This window comes from Globicephala melas, chromosome 16 (assembly GCF_963455315.2).
Source record: "Globicephala melas chromosome 16, mGloMel1.2, whole genome shotgun sequence".
In the NCBI taxonomy this organism is placed as follows: domain Eukaryota; kingdom Metazoa; phylum Chordata; class Mammalia; order Artiodactyla; family Delphinidae; genus Globicephala; species Globicephala melas.
In genome coordinates, this window is record NC_083329.1 from 53,801,633 (window position 1) to 53,816,691 (window position 15,059).

The 15,059-nt window shown below is 56.2% G+C and overlaps 1 protein-coding gene and 1 long non-coding RNA gene across 10 annotated transcripts in view; one reads left to right on the forward strand and one right to left on the reverse strand.

Moving 5' to 3' along the window:
- ZMIZ1 (zinc finger MIZ-type containing 1) overlaps nucleotides 1-15,059 on the reverse strand; it is a 185,759-nt gene that overhangs the window by 36,080 nt on the left and 134,620 nt on the right. The gene's annotated exons all lie outside the window — the stretch shown is intronic.
- LOC115856427 (uncharacterized) lies at nucleotides 1,835-3,485 on the forward strand. Its single transcript, XR_004040833.2, has 3 exons — nucleotides 1,835-1,931; nucleotides 2,436-2,526; nucleotides 2,914-3,485. It is a non-coding gene; the product is annotated as an uncharacterized lncRNA (long non-coding RNA).

Here is a 15,059-nt window from a genome sequence, read left to right on the forward strand (position 1 = left end):
GTAGAGGATTATGCAAGGACAGAAAGACAGCCTGGCAGGGTAGATGTCTGGGTGTGCATCTGCTCTGACTGTACACGGCTGAGCCAAGCACGCCTCTCTGATGAGGCGGCACCAGTGTCTACACCACCCCAGGAGAGGGGAGGAGAGGGGACTGTGGGACAGTGGTGAGCAGGCTGTGGGACATGGGGACTAAGCGCCCTGGCTCTGGAGTTCCACGGACTGAGCTTGAATTGTGCCCTGACACTCTTTAGCTGGGAGATTTCACACAGGCTGCTTCACTACTTGGAGCTCAGTCTCCCCATCTGTGAAATGGGCTTAACGGGGGCTTGCCTGCCTCAGAGAGTGGATGTGAGCTGTAAATTGGTGCTGCCAGTCAACCACATGGGCATCCAAGCAGAAGCCAAAAGGGAGGGAGGGTGGGCGGAGGCCCAAAGGACCTTGTAACTCACAGCAGCCCCAGAAAAGTAACTCCTCCATCGTACACCCACCTCTGCATTCACAGAGCACCCGAAGAGCTGGTGAGGCACGGACTCCACAACCCATCCCAGCTCAGTCTCTACCACCCATGTGACGCCTTGAGCAAGTCACCTGAATTCCTGTGCCTCAGTTTCCTCACCTCTAAACTGGGGGGGGTGGTAATTCTACTCCCCACGTCACAGAGCCGCTGTAAGGATGTGCTGCGTTACCACCACAAAGCACAGGACCAGCGTCAGGCACGGAGTAGGTGCTCTATGTATGTTTGCTACTGATACAATGACGATTAGTATTTTTGACCTTGGTTGGTAGATAAGTGACCGACAGGATGGGCTTTGGTGTCTCTGCCCACTTCTGACCACACAGCAGCAGCCCTGAGGGGTCCGTGGAAGGGAGAGGGGATTCCAGCCAGGGAGAAGACACGACAGTTTGACCTCTCATGCTCCCACTACCTGCACTTGTCTTTGCAGTTTATCCAGGAAGCTGCAAGGGACACCAGGGTTCCATGGACTTAAACAACTAAGTCACCTGCCAGCAGCAGGTGTCTTACAGTCGATGCCACACCATGGTGTGACTGGTGGTAGGTTTTTCTTTCCTAGTCGTACATAAAATAGTGGTGTGTGTGAGACAAAGGGGGGTACCTCCTATTAACAGGATCCAGTAGACATACCTAGGGGCCCCTGCACCAGAGGGTGTTATGGTAAGGCGGCACGGACTTCTCTGGAAGAGAAATGGTAATGAGCATGGGGTCTGAGAATCAGGAGGGGCACAGGACGCAGGTCTGAGGGAGGGCACCAGGGGAGAGCCAAGTTCCCGACATTTGCTCCCCAAGATCTCCCTGGCTTCTGCCCCTACAGCTGGTGGCCACTCCAGTGTCCTTTAGGGACAAGTAAAAGGAAACCAGATATAGAAATGAAGGAAGGTCTGGAGTAGAGCCCTGGGGCATCTTAGTCCTGGCTTGTCCCAGATGTGCCCTCCCTGAAAACAGTGACAGGCCCTGCATGTGCCTCTACCTGCAGCTCCTGGCAGAAGGGATACTCAGGCTGGGCTGATCAGATGAACCAGTATGGGGCTGCTAGCCTTACTTGAGAGAGGCGGCAGACGGAAGAGGCTGCACGGCTGCCTCTGGGAATTGCCTGGGCTCCAGGGAGGGAGGGTGGAGATGCGTCCTCCAAACCAGCAGAGTAATCGGCAGACAATGAGCCACTTGTGGGTGGAAGGGTGGCAGAGGCTGGAGTCTGGGAGTCGGAGCATCAAAGGGGCAGACAAGCTCGCCTGGGCATATGCAAAAAACTGCCCCTTGCCAGGCAGGACTTGGGCTTAAGAAGGAGCCAGAAACCAGAGGCAGCCATGTGGCCACAAAAAAAAAAAAAAAAAAAAAAAAAAGCAGCATTTGTTTCCTATGGAGGTGAGCATACGGATATTCAGACAGTGAGATGCCTGGATACTCACTCCCGGTAAGGTCTGGGAATCGGGAAGGGATGGGGGCATGGGGGTGCAGGGAGGATGAAAGGCAGTCTGGGGAAGAGGGTACAGAGACCTGGGTGTAAGGGCCAGGCAGGAGAATTGCCAAATGTGCTGCAGCCCGGGGAAGCTACACGCAAAACGAAACAAATGAAACAAGGGCGTATTAAGTATCAAGGGCATCTCAGCAGCTAAAAGGCTGCTGGAGAACAGAGGAGCTCTGAGTGTGGGAGTGTGTGTGGGTGAGACAGTGTGTGTGTGAAGAGGGAGGGAGGGAGGAAGGGATGAGGGCTTCTGAGACCCAGGGATGGGGCAGGACCCAGGGGGGCTCAGGAGGTATGCCTGCCAGGCGGCGGGCCCTCAAACCACGCTTCTGGGGGAGATGGCGGAAAGGAAGTCAGAGGGAGGCAGAAAAAGCCCCTGGGAACATGCCAACGGGGGTCACTGGTCAATGAAATATACTAATGACACATTTTCAAATGCTTTCATACCACCAGCTTACTCTATCCACACAAGACCCTCTGAAGTGGCAGCAGAAGCTTGGTGGTCCCCTTTCCCAGCAGGGAAGCCTGGTACAGGCCTTGCCTGGTGAGTCAAGGCAGAAGAACCAGTCTTCCACGCTGGGCTCCTCCCCCTTTCCCCTCCTTTCCTCCCTGGCACATCTGAGTTCCTGTTCCCATATCCACTCAAATCCCCAGGACCACCTCAAGCCACCTCCAGAAGATGGGCACTGCCCCCCGCCCCACCCATGGGTCACTGCAGCCCGATTATCTTTGCAGTCTGTCCCCTCTGCTTCTTGCCTGCTCCTATCACCTTCTGCAGCTTTGTCCTTTCTCTCCTGAATTATGACAAGCACGTCCTATCATCTATCTCAGTCTCCAATCCCGCCTCCTGCCAACCTGCCCTCTATAAGGCGGCCAGAGGAATTTTTCCACAAATGTATCCTGCTCACCTCTTTCCAATCTGTGTCCCCAGAGGCTGCACAGGGCCTGGGAGACGGTAGATGCTCAAAGGATGCTGAAATGAGTGAGAGATGCGCTATCCCGGGGCAACCTGGGGGCTCTACAGAGAGAGCGTGAACCCCGAGGGCCACGATGGGATTCGAGGGGTTCACTTCTGCAACGCTGGCACCCAGCACAGGCTATGCAGCCAACACACACCTAACAGATGGAATTGCAGCTACATAACCCAATGTGCAGAAGACAGGAGAGATGGACAGACACCGGGCACGCTGCATCTGAGACCCAGTCGATCAGGGTAATACCCTGGGCACCCTGTGGCTTTTAAACCTGCCAGCAGCTCCCCACTCCTCAGGGGTGGGGACCCGGCCCCAAGACCACCAGCCCTGAATGGAATCCTATCACCGTGTGTCCAGGCTGGGGCTGCCATCAAATAAAATCTACAACCAAGTCAAGTGACACCTGTTTTGTGACAGGCACACCCATCAGTGGGCCACTCAGTCCAAACTGGGGAATGAAAGGTAACAAGCAGTTTACAGGAACAACATCCATTCATATAACTTGGAAGGCCGGCTGCAGCCCTGGCTCTTCTCTACTCATGGGTTGGCACTGGTGTTCCTATTGATGCGTCAATCACACCGATGACCCCAGAGCACCTCACCCAGGGCTCCCCGGGGATGCTGCTGTTGCTCCTCCTCCCGCCCCTCCAGGCCCAGGCCACACCTTCCTATCTTCTGACCTTCCTCTTTCATCTCCTAAAACACGGGGTCCTGCCTGGGAAGGAAGCTTGTTGGGCGGGGGGGTGGTCAGAAACAGTGAAGACTCCTGCCTGTGCCTGGAGACCAGGGTTCTACTCTACAGATCTAGCAGAGAAAAGGAGGAATGGTGAGGGCCCAAAAGGGGAGGGAGAAGGGGGTTGCCCAGATGACACAGGCCTGGGCTGGTCTCTCCATCTCATCTGTAAAGTGGGGAGACAGTAAGAGGAACCTCTCTTCACAGGCCTGGCGTGAAGAGCCCTAAGATGAAGGAAGGGCCTGAGCTTTAAACCACATGTGAGAGATGACGAGTCTTGTGCGAGAGTCTCAGCTGGAAACTCAGAAGCTGTGAAATGTTGACTACCTTCTGCTTCTAGAAGGCAGAGTGGCCAAGAGCACAGACTCCAGCCAGGCTGCCTGGGTTCAAGCCCCAGCTCAGCCACTTAGCAGCTGTGTGACCTTGGGTAAGTTAGTTAACCTCTCTGTGCTCTGGTTTTCCCTTTGGTAAAATGGGGATAATAAATATTACCTACCTCCTAAGCCATCATGAGGATTAAACAAGCTAATACACGTAAAATGCTAGTATGATGCCGAGCATACAGGAAGAACTATAAGAAAAAACTGTCGCTTCTGTTATTAGGAGGTTTCTCTGTCTCCCCGTCTACACACTGCTGCTCAAATAAAATACAATTTCTTTCACCCGTGTCCAAGAGGATCACAAAAAACGCTTACACGTCTTGGGCCCAGGCTTACACCACCTCCTTCACACCGGGTGCTCTCTGGGTGCGCAGTGTTGCTTCCAAGCACCCAGTGGTGCCCATACCCAATGTTTTTTTCTGCCAGACACTCTGTATTGGGCAGACCCGAGACCCCACGAAACTGAGCCCCAGTAGCTGCTCACTCTGACTCAGCTCTGAGGCCACACAGTGCAGGCGGCCAGCCTGGGCAGACTCTTGCCTCTGGAGTGCCTGGGTGGCGGGAAGACCTTCGGCCCCTCCTCAGTCCCCATGCACCTGTGTGTCCAGCAGGAGGTGGGACAGGAGCCAAGGTCAAGATTCCTGCTGTGATCCATGACCCCTGAGAACAGAGCTGTCCACGGAACTGTTATCTGCCCATCCTCCTCTGTGCCCACCAGCGCTGGGTGCCCCAGAAACAGAGCAAGGGGCCCCTCCCTGCTGGTTCTCTTGGACCATCTCCTCCAAGGAAATGGCACAGGATGCGCATGACCACAAAGGGTCAGGGCCAGGGGCAGCGACTCAGAGCCCTTGGGCCAGGGGCAGTGGCTGTCCGGCCTCAGGAAATCAGACATCTGTTCTACGTGGCCACTGACCCAGCGGGCAGCCTGGGGCTACGTATGTATCTGCGAAATGGGGAGACAGCACCCCACTACGGATGGGAGGACCTAATGGGATCGTAGGGGGCACACGGACAGGCTTTTCGTTTTCCCAGCCATCTGGTGCCCTCTGCCTCACTGCAGCCTCACACGCCCCAGCGAGGAGCTGGCCAAGGGTGAGGCTGTCCACGTGTTACGAAGCAGAAACGGAGGCCCAAGAGGAGGTGACTCAACCCCAGTCACATCGCAGGACAGCAGCCCCACTGCTGGTCTGGGACGGTTTCCCTTTCATCCCCAGTCAGGATGTCACCTATCTGAGAGCAGACGCATCCCCGGGAGATGGCCGCGCGCCTCCTACCCACCTCCTACTCCCGTGAATCAGCACCACCCCAGTGCGTTGTCCCTGGCCTGCTACCAACTTCCTGTGTGACCTCAGGTAACTTCCTTCCCTCTCTGGACCCTGTGTAAAAGAGGGGTGAGCGCTTGTGCTTTCTGAAGTCTGTTGCCCCATGACTCGGCCCTGGCCTCACAGCGAGCTCATGTCTCTCGAGGCTGAAGCCAGCCTCAACCCCTTCTCAATCCTGCAGGTGCCGTGCGTGGGATGAGCTGCTCATCCTAGACCCTCCACCTCCCCACCAGGGTGGGCTATAGACAGAAGGGATTCCAGAGCTCTCACCTTGCCCAAGGACCCTATTTACTAAGGCCTTGGGCCCAGAGCAGCAAGTGGATCTGCTGAGGTCCAAGAGCCGGTGTGCGCAAGACGCAGGTGTGACAGGGCCCAGCAGGTGGGCAGATGGGCAGGAAGGACTCTGCAGCCTCAGCAGCTTGGGCAGCTGAGGGGTTAGAACTTCCTTCTGGTTACGGGAAATGTCATTCCCTGGGGGGTTGTAGGTTGGACTTTGGTGGCCCTGACAGCTGACCCCTGGAACATAAAACCAAAGATGTTTTCCTTGGGGGAAAATCTCGCTCTCCTGCAAAACAGCCGTATCATTGCTCCAGCACCAGCAGAAGCAGCAGCACGCTGTCCTGAGTTTCAGCTCCTTCTGGCTTTTCTAGATCGTTCCCACACTTTGCTGCCTGCTCTGTCACGTCCCATCACCGTGGGTAAGAAAGTCAAAACAAGGAAGGATCCACTGCTGGCCCTTTGGCCGAGTGACCCTGTTCCTCTCCATCTCTGCCTGCCCCCCTCATCCACACACAAGCCCCACGGGCAGGGTAACTACCAGATGAGTGGTGCCTGGTCCCAGGATTCACAGGGAGGCCCACGGCCTGCCCCGCCCAGCCCTACCTGCTTCTCTGTGCTGGGCAGATCCTGCCATCTGCGGTCCTGTGGTCTGGGCCGGCAGGAGAGGACCTCTGGCATGCTCCACCAGTGTTCCCACACCTGTCCCCCAGGGCTGGTGGGGTTGGCAGGAGCTGGACGTCTCCAAGCTTGTGAACTCACCCTAGGAAGTGAACTCTGGGGGATCTCAGAGCTGCTGCTGGCAGGGCTGATCCCCAAACGGCGGAGCGACCCAAGAGATGTCAGACGGGTTGAGCCTGTCCGTGGACTTTAGGAAAATCCCAGCCTGGAAAATTCCTTGTCCAGGTCACACCACCCTCTGGGCCTTCCTGGCTAACTCGGATTCAACTGAAAATACACCCGAAACAAGCTCAAGGGGGTGTTTTCATCAGAAAAAGAATGCTCCTTTCTTCTTGGGGGTGCCCCTCAGACCTGCCAGCCTGAGGGATGGGCCTGGATAGGGGCACTGGCCAAAGCATTGCTGTCTGCAGAGACCAGCTGGCAGGGAGCTGCCACTGTGTACTGAACCCCCATGGGGGGCCGGCTCACACACCCCTTGCCCCCTGGACTCTCATTAGCCACCTGGTGGTGGGAAAGTCACAACCCCCATTTTAAAGATAAGGGGCGAGCACAGAGAAGCTAGGTAACCTGGCTCAGGACACACCTGAGTCTGTGGCAGGCCAGGACCAAGGCGGGATCTTCCCATCTTACTTGGGACATTTGCTGGTGGTGGGGTGAGCGTGGGGCTCTAGACCATCTCAGCTGGAAATTATGCAGCATTAATAGCAAAGCATTAATAGCATTAATAGCTGGAGAGGGGAGGGGCCCCGAGCCACGCCCACAACAGATCGAGGCCAGGAGGCCTCCGTGCACCTGCACCCCATATGTCAGAAGGACACGGGTTCCAACAGGACTGACCTCTTTGGCTACCCAAGGATGGACGAGAATATCCATGGGGGTTGGGGGGCAGTGCGTGCCTAGAGCCAATAGTCTCCCCACCTCCACCTTGCTCCGAGGCAGCACCTGAGCAGGACAGAGGAGACCCAGAGGCCCAGGCTGGCGAGGATGGTCTCCCCAAGCCACCGGCCCTGGCGTGACACTCCCAGTGCGTCTGCAAGACAAGACGGGAGCCACACCGTCTGCCTGCCTGCAGAGCTCACGCCCCGCATTCCAGCAGGTCACCTGGGCAGCCTGTTCTCTCCTCCGTGGCCAGTTTCTCCCGCGGGTTAAACACTACTGCCTGTTGCTCCCTCTCAGCGAGCCCGAGGGGTAAGGAGGGATTACGGGAATCAATTTCTTCCCCGGGTACTTCACTTTTCTGAGGCTTCCCAGCTGGGTACTAACAGTTTGGCTGTGTCCTCCCACTCCCAGTGTAAGAAGGAGTGGTCGGTGTGAGGCCAGGCCCTTCCCAGGGTCAAGCAGACCCCCGAGACCAAACACACAACCACCCACCTTTGTGGAGGGCCAGAGGGCTGAGTCTGAGAGCTGAGAGGCCTTGCTGAGCACTCCCTCCATCCGTTCCGGCCCCCACGTTCAATCTCAGGACCTTGACTCTTCCCGTGGGAGCCAGGAGCCAGTGACAGACCCCAGGACCCTCAAACGGCAGTTTCCTTGCACCCAGCCTGGACTCATAAAGCCAGGGTCAGAGCCTTAGGGAGGTGCGGACTGATCCCAGGGCAGCTTGCTTTCTATAAAGGACCCACCTGGAAAACTTACCAGCCCTTAAGAGTGGCTAAGGGGATGTGTGCTGTGGTGACGGGGGCAGGAGAGAGATTTGAGGCAAGCAGCACTTTGCGGGTGACCCTTATTACTGCAAATGGGGTTCAGGGCACTCACTGTTCTTGGAGAAAGAGCAGGTTCAGGAGAAACCTGCTGACCAGACCCCCAGCTCTCCTGCCTCTAAGCATTTGGACCCCAACCCTCCCACTCCTTCCCGGCTTCCCCTGGCTGAGTGACCTGGTAACCTCCAAGGATCTCAGGTTCCCGGCACAAGAAGTGCAGTCAGTGATGCCTGCCCCTGACTCTGGGCTTGTGAGGGTGAGGCCTGAGCACTGGGCAGGTGGCTTAGAGGCGGAGGCAAAGCTCCGCTCCACCTACAGTCACTCTGGAAATCAGCTCAGGGGCACATGACCTGGCCCCACGGGCAGCACTTGGTGGCAGATTCAGATGCTGCTTCCGGACCCCGCATTGTGGGGGGATGACGACCTGCCGGTGGGTTCCCTATCCAGAACTGTGTTGCAGGGTTTGCTCTCTTATCCGCTTATCTAGCAAGGGCAGCTGAGAGCTGCGCGTTTCAGGAGTCTATGTCTTGGCTTCCTAATCGGTCACTCCACTCCTTTTCTGAGAACCCCTGAGTGTGGATGTTTGACGGAGCCCTGGAAACCACCTGTGCCTGGCTGGCACGACCCCGCCAGGTGCCCAGCAGGGGTTGGCAGTGGATGACCCAGCTGCCCAAAGCACCAAACTGGCCTCCATCTGTCCCACTGGGCTCTCCTTCTAAACTGCAGGGGTCCCTGATGTATTTTGGAGACTATCTGCAATGCTTTTAGCAGGCTGGCTCCTCGTTTTAGTTATGTATAGGTAGACACCATTCGAAGAAAACCTGACATAGAGACTGAATTTATAGAACACTTAGGGGGGAGGGGGCAGGAATCAAGAGAGGAGTTTTCTCTTTGCAGAAGCTCCTTTATGTGATGAAATGATTCTCTGTGAGGTTTCTTTCAATATCCAGCTGCCTTGTTGCAATGAAAATAAGAATTGTTTATACGAATTCCATTTACATCTACTGCTTCCTGGCTGCACCTGTTACTCGGAGTGTAGCACACCTGGGTGATGTCTGGGTGACTGTGGCCTGGACAGCGAGGCCCCGGGGCAGGACAGAAGTCCTTGGGTTTCTAGGCCAGGGGTTCTCGATCTTGCCTGTGCATCAGAAGCAACTGGAAGGTTTGTTCAAACCCAGAGTGCTGGGTCTCACTCCCGGTGGAGTTTCTGATTCAGTGGGTCTGGGGTGGAGCTGAAGAATTTGCACTTCTAACCAGTTCCCGGGTGATGCTGCTGCTGCTGGGCCGGGGAACCCCACTTTGGGAACCACTGCTCTAGACTGAGGGGTGAGCTCAGTTGCCATTTTCTGCATGAACAGTGGGAGGGCGCCATTCCTCCCTCGCCCCTTCACGCAAGCTCTCCGGCCAGGAGGGCCGTGGGCCTGGCAGATGGCCTCTCACCCCGCTGCTGACTTCCCCGTTCTTTGTGTTCAAGGCTCTGGAGGTTTGACTCTCTTCCCGCCGTTGGTCCACGAGAAGGAACTCCGGGCAGGGAGTCAGAAGTGGGCGAGCCTGGGTTTAATCCGCTGTGTGGTCCCGGGCAACACCCTGGTAGGTGTGTGCACCTCAGTTTCTTCACCCGCATGGCAACCTATCTCACCCAGCTGTTCTGAAGGTGTAATAGGGGCAACCTTGACAGTGGCTCCTGCGGACCAAGAACTTGATTCAGGCCAGGTGCCGTTCTGGGCGCTTCGCATGCGCCGTCTCATTCAGGCTGGCACTCTAAGAAGTAACTACTACTGCCCCTGCCTAACCGTCTCCGCTCTACCACTCCCTAGTGCATTAGCGGTGTGGCCCTGAACCCTCTCTGCCTCGGGGCCTGCCTCACAGTGGCCCTAAGGACTGAGCTGGCTCCTGCAGGGCTCAGCACCACTGCGGCTCTTAGGAAGCAGCCCCAGGGCAGCTCCGAGTAGGCAGGCGGGGGCAGACAGCAGCCTGGGCCATCTGCAGTTCAGGCCGGCTCCGGCTCCATGTTTCTCTCCCAGAGCAGCTGGGGGAGGGAGCCGTCATTTGTTTAGGCCTCTGCAGTGTTTAATCACCACTCAGCTCTCCCTCCCTCCCTCCTCCCGCCCCCAGCGCCTGCTCTCTCCCTGCAGGAAACAGCTCTCTGCCTTCTGCCTCTGAGGGAAGCCATGAAAAAATTAACACAGCGCCCAGAGAGGAGGAGACACTGGGGCAGGGAGGGTGTCAGAGCCAGATGACCAGCTGGTGAAGACCAGCTGGTCCCAGCCGAGCAGACACCAGTTGGGCAGGCTGGATCCTGAGGGGGCTGTGAAGGGCCAGCAGGCCACAGGGTCTTGGATGGCCATCAGCCTGGGGGTCCAGAGCAAATCCATCTGCCTCTGAGGCAGCTGGAATGCAAAGCCTGGGCCTTCCTGGGGTCCCAAGCCGTTGGAGAACTTGAGGACAGGGATAGATTCTCTGCCTCTGCCCTGCAGAGGGCCAGGTCATCCAAGGACATGCCCTCGGGAAGGTCAACTCCAGGCCGGGCAGAAACTCAACACACTCTTTTTCTCTGTTCATTTTCCTGACAATCCTGTGATGTCAGGATCACTACCCCCATTTTCCAGGAGGAAACGGGTGCTCAGAGAGGTTAAGGAACCCGCCCAACAACAACCAGCCAAAACAATCAACAGAGTGGGATCTACTGATTTTTAATTAATAAAATGACTTTTTATTTACCTAAGTAATGCACAAATAGCCTCCTTAGAAAGCTAACATTTCAGACAGAGGCCAGAAGAGGGATCAGGACCCACATTTGCTGGCCTCCAAAGCCACAGTTTTGCTAGTACATCTGATGGTTCCGCCTCACTGTAACATTTCCCCACCCTCCCTGCTTTACTTTTCAATGGTAATTTTTGAAGAAGTAAGGTGTGTATGTGATTAAAAATATACAAAAGAAGAAAAAAGGTATGTTCTGAAAAATGCAGTCTCCCCTCCCCAGTCTCGTATCTTAGTTCCTCCCGCCAGGGGAATCAGGCTAGCGGCTTTGGTTTTCCTTCCAGAGTTATTCCACCATTTACATGTATCAGAGGCTTTGCAACATCTGTCTGGAAGTTTCTTGCCCTGGATATCCACGTGGTTCGGCCCTCACTGGCTTACTCAGTGAGGGCTTCCCTGACCTTTCCAGTTTGTAGATGGCAGTACCATCCCCGCCACCTGGCTCCCTCCGTGACCCTCCTCTGCGGCACTTACTACCTTCTACTTTTCATGTCATTTCTCATCTGATGCCCCACTGTGTGGTCCTGGGCAAAGAGCAAAAGCTCTTTCCAGTGCAGGGGTTTCCATGTACTGCATCACCGCCACATCCCCGGTGCCTAGAACAGTATCTGACACACAGGTGACACTCAGCGCTACCAGAAGCCCTGGGCATGGCTGGTACGGGCAGACCCCACCCTGACACAAAGCGCGGCGTGTGATACATGCTGGGCTCAGCCTCCTTTTTAAGAGCACAAGTTTAAGCGCAAACTGATCGTCATTCCTAGAACACAGAACTGTGCCTTTTCTACCTCCTGTTTCTCCGGAGGACCCAGCCTGGTCTGGGGCACACAGCAGGAGCTCAGAGCTCACAATGAGCAGACCGGAAACTTGATCCCTACCTCACACCACAGACCAAAAAAAAAAAAAGCAAAATAATACATTGTCTGGAAGATGATATAGGTGAATACCTCCATGACCTTGGGATTGGGGAATATTCTCAAAGAGGACACGACAACCACTAACCATAAGGGGGAAGTTGAGAATTTTCCAAAATAAAAGGGAAAAACTTCTGGTATACCCCTTGGAGAGAGTGAAAAGGCTAGCTAGCACAGGGGAGCGGAGAGTCTGTACGAAACAGAAGGCACACGGTGCATGGTGAGGCCCAAGCTCAGCGGCTCTGGGGAGTCATGCTCCCCCAGACTGTCTGCAGCCACCCAGGAAGGCTTCTCAGAAGAGGCGGAAGGTGACTCCATCTCACTCCTCCCCCAGCTCCAGCCTCTTCCTCCTCCTCCATGAAAAACAAGAGATTTAAGACAGACGCAAGAGCCCCCCTTCCTTGCCCCGCTCAGAGATAACCAGGTAAGAAAAAACAAATGAGAGCTCCCAGGAGCCAGGCAGGGCCTTGAGAAGCTGGGTTTGACAGGGCAACAGCATTTAGCAAAGCTCACATCATCTATCACTGAGGCCCAGTCATTTAGATACTAGGCATTTGATTAAACTAATATGGGCGGCTGGGGCGAGGCATGGCTGGGCGCTTCCTACCGTTGCCTACAAATGAGACTGTCACACACAATCCGATTACCTTGACTGCCACATTTATCTCGGGAGAGGGGCCATCCATCACTCCTCAGCAGTTGACTCTGCGCATCCTCCTGGAGGAGGGGAATGAAGTGTGCCCCCAAGTTTCAGCAGGCAGTGTCTGTTGGGTCATTCATTCCATCACCCTCTCGGCAAACACCGCCCCAAATGCTTGCCCTGGGGTAGGTCTTAGGCTGGGCACTGGGATGCAGAGCAAACACAGTCCTTGCCCTTGAGGGTCCCACGGAGGGTGTGTGGGGAGGTATGAGATCTGGCAACAAAGGAGAGCTCAGTGTGTCCTACAGCTGAGGGGCCCAGGCTTGCACGCCAGCTCCCACTCCTCCAGCTGGGACCCTGAGTGTGACGTGTCACTGATCTAGTCCTCAACTTCGCACCCGTGAGAGGGGATGATAACACAGGGCAGCCTGTCCAACAGAACTCCTGCAGTGATGGAGATGCTCTATCTTTGCGCTGCCCAAAACAGGGGCCACGGGCCACGCGTGGCTATCGAGCCCTTGAAACGTGGCTGCCGTACTAAGGAGCTGAGCTTTACGTTGTATTTAACGTTACTTCATTAAATCTAAGTGTGACCGCCCACACGGGGCTCTGGCTCCCGTGTAGGACACCGCAGATACAGTGGTGGCTGTCTTTTCAGGGTTGTGGTGAAGGATCAAACCAGGCAGCCTTAAAATGCCCAGTGCAAAGCTCTGCACATGACGAATGCTCACTGAAGGGTAGGCCCCCTCCTTCTCGGAGGGAGGGCTGGATTCTAAGGCCAAGGATGACAGCAGCTGTTATCTGATAACATGCTCACCTCTACTGTTCAGTCGTCCAGCAGGGCGGGCACAGTCCCGTTATAAAGAAAAAGAAGCAGAACTCAGAGGTAAGGATGGCACAAAGCATGACGTGGCAGACACAGAACTTGAGTGCAGGTCTTTGCGCCTTTGAACTCCCCTTCCTTCCACCGGACACCTGGCTACCCAGGAGACATGCAGCAGGAGCAAAGGCTCAGGGACGGGGCACGTGAGGGCAGGTCGGCTGGGCAGGCGGGGACCACCATGGTGTGTGGATGCCATGTTGACCAGCTTCTTCTCTGGACTGGTTTCCTCTCAATGTCAGTGCAGAAGAGGTGGGTGCCAGGCACACAGGGGCAACTCAGAGTCGCCCCAGCCCCTGCCCAACTCACCCCAGCCCTTCAGGCCAAGCCCAGGGCAGCACTGACGTCCCTCCCAGCGCAGGACAGAGCTGGGGCAGCCGACAGAACTTTGGGTTCTAAATATACCAACTCTAGATGGGGCCCCGTCCCGAGACTTTGGCAGGGAGCAACCAGACAGGGAGCCTCGGTGATACCTGGACCAGTGAGAGAGCCCGGGGAACCCCGGCTGCCTTCTGCGTTACAGGATGACGGGTAGCACAGGCTGGAAGGCTAGCAGACATGCCTCAAACTAGCTTCCGTACCAGGACCCTGAGCTCTGAGTGAGTCAAGTGCTCTCAGTGGGGGCCTGACCATCCCTTACAAGGCTGTAGTGGGGATGAGAGGCACTAATGAACGTGTGAGCAGAACTCGGCACCCGCAAGTGTCACTCACTGGGACCTGTTCAAATCACTGGTATTGTCCGAGCTCTCAGAGCAGGTCAGAGACCAGGTGAGACCCACCCCACCACAACCAGCCTGCATCCTGTAGGTCTGAGAACGCTGGAGAGATGGCGCCTAGAAACAAGCACTCCAGTAGGGGCCGAGACCTCACCCCTCACCGGTGGGCTGTGTGACCCGGCGCCAGCTGCATCACGCCTCCGTCAAAAACGAGAATAAAACCACCAGCACGCGCTAATCCTTCTGCGAGGATCAGATGAACATGCAGAAGCACTTCTAACCTGGATTTGCACAAATCTGATAGAATCTAAGTGTGCCAGCGGGCAGGCTTTCCCGGTAACTTCAGAGCAGCCTGACCCTGGAGAGAAATCACCTCCCAAGCAAAGACAAGCCCCCTGCAGAAACGGCTGGCGCTCAGGAGTCCAGGCTCCAGACATTCAAGAGACGGCCTGCTGGCAGAGGACTTCTCATGAAACCAGCGGCTGGAAAGGGGCGGGCCCAGGTCAGCGGAGGCATGCTTTGCGAGCCCCTCCTGGAACTTGCTGCAGGGGTGGCTGGCAGACTCCCAGGAATGGGCTGCCCTGGCTCATGAGGCCAGGCACAGGGGCTCCAGCTGGCCTGGGAGGCTGCGGAGGATGCAGGGGACACGCTGCAGCTGTAGGAGGGAGTAGGCTGCCCTGCACAGAAAGCAGGAGCCTCCTGGCAGGAGACCACCACTAGGCTGGGAGATGGGGAGGGAAGGCCGCAGGGTGGGAGCCAGGCCAGAAGAGCCTAGCGGGATGAAGTGACCTGGAAGAGGCAGAGATGAGGTGGCGCTGGGGAGAGGGGAAATCAGGGGAGCTGAGGAGGCCTCCCCGGAATATCCCGTCCCCCCAGACTCACCCGTCTCCACTCTCCCAGTCAAAGGCATGCTTAGACACTCGCACATTAGTATAAATGAGTTTATAACAAACGGTGCCAAGATGGGCAAGGAGCAATAACTGAAGCAAAAAGAATGAGGTGGGGGAAAGCTCGCCCTCGCAGGTCACCTCCACAAAGGCAAGGAAGACAGCAGTGGGGACCCTCTGCTGCCAGGACCACCAGCACTCCCCCTCCCCCTCC